This window comes from Gavialis gangeticus, unplaced genomic scaffold, assembly GCF_001723915.1.
Source record: "Gavialis gangeticus isolate Ggan-Ray unplaced genomic scaffold, GavGan_comp1, whole genome shotgun sequence".
Taxonomy (NCBI): domain Eukaryota; kingdom Metazoa; phylum Chordata; order Crocodylia; family Gavialidae; genus Gavialis; species Gavialis gangeticus.
Window position 1 is genome coordinate 45,390,491 of NW_017728995.1, and position 1,212 is coordinate 45,391,702.

General features: G+C 48.6%; 1 long non-coding RNA gene across 1 annotated transcript in view; it reads right to left on the reverse strand.

The window, feature by feature from the left end:
- Positions 1–1,212, reverse strand: part of LOC109287846 — a 25,622-nt gene that overhangs the window by 7,116 nt on the left and 17,294 nt on the right. The window contains exon 4 of the long non-coding RNA XR_002094979.1: positions 201–208. This is a non-coding gene — a long non-coding RNA (uncharacterized LOC109287846). The remainder of the gene's footprint in view (positions 1–200; positions 209–1,212) is intronic.

The following is a 1,212-nucleotide window of genomic DNA, read 5'->3' on the forward strand; positions in this document are numbered from 1 at the left end:
GGCAGGGGGTCGGACTAAATGATCTGTCTACATCCCTTCCGACTCATTGATTCTACAATTCTATGATTCTATGAAGCACAGATGGTGTATTTGTTGCCCTGTGGGGTCAGGCCAACTCTCAAAATTGTGCTGTTAGATGGAAGGGTGTGACACAATTGCACATATACAAACACACAAATCAATTAGGTGCACATACACACACTGCCAACTCAGGCACATATACATCCAAGATTACCAGCCTAGGCAAATGCATACCTATCACTAATTCAAGCACATACACATTACACACACCAAAAATTAGACAACAAACAGTTGTCAATACCCACACACTCAGTACACTTGCACAGATCACTAATTCATATATCATGCACACGATGGCATACATATACATACACACACACCACCTACCTACACATACACACAGGTGAGTTCCTAACTTGGATGGTACGGTGTGTGTACATGTGTGCTTGGGATACCTGGGGGGAAGGTTAAGATGAGAGTGTGAAAGTGTAAGGAGTGAAAGTTGCCTGGACTGGGATTAGAACCGATAGACTAGAGAGAAGCTGGGCTGAGGAACTGAGGCTGAGGTTACTTAAGGTCAAGTGGCCCCAGGGTTACTCAAGGTCACTGGTGCTGGGGTAGAAGCAAGGGAAAAAGCCCAGTGGCAAGGAGGAGACAGCCAGGAAAGAGAGAGGCAGAAGGCTGGGAGATTGGGGTTGGAAACTGAGGCAGAAAGCTGGGAGATCAGGGGGCAGATAAGTGGTGGCAAGGAGGAAACAGGAAACAGACAAAAACCCAACTCAGGGTTTCAGAAGAACAGGTTTATTAAACATACAACACACTACACAGCCCCATGAAGTTATTGGTTCCTACACACACACACACACACACACACACACACACACACACACCCACAAGCACTCACAATGGTAGCAGGAGAAAGAGACTCAGTGGAAAGGTTGGAGTCCAGGTAGGGAAGAGAAACAGAGCCCAAGTCCTTTGCTTGGGGAAGGAAGGTGGGCGATAGCTACCTATCCTGGGCTCTGAATTGATCCTCGATGGCCAGTCGAGGTCTTCTCCAGCAAGGTGTTGTCCAGAGCGGGGTCGCCAGCATGGCCTCTGGGTGGGTAGGTGGTGTGGCATGGTGCCGATCCAGATGTAGAGGGCATCCCCCTGGATCTGTCTTCACTGCCCACTTTTATAGGGGCAGAC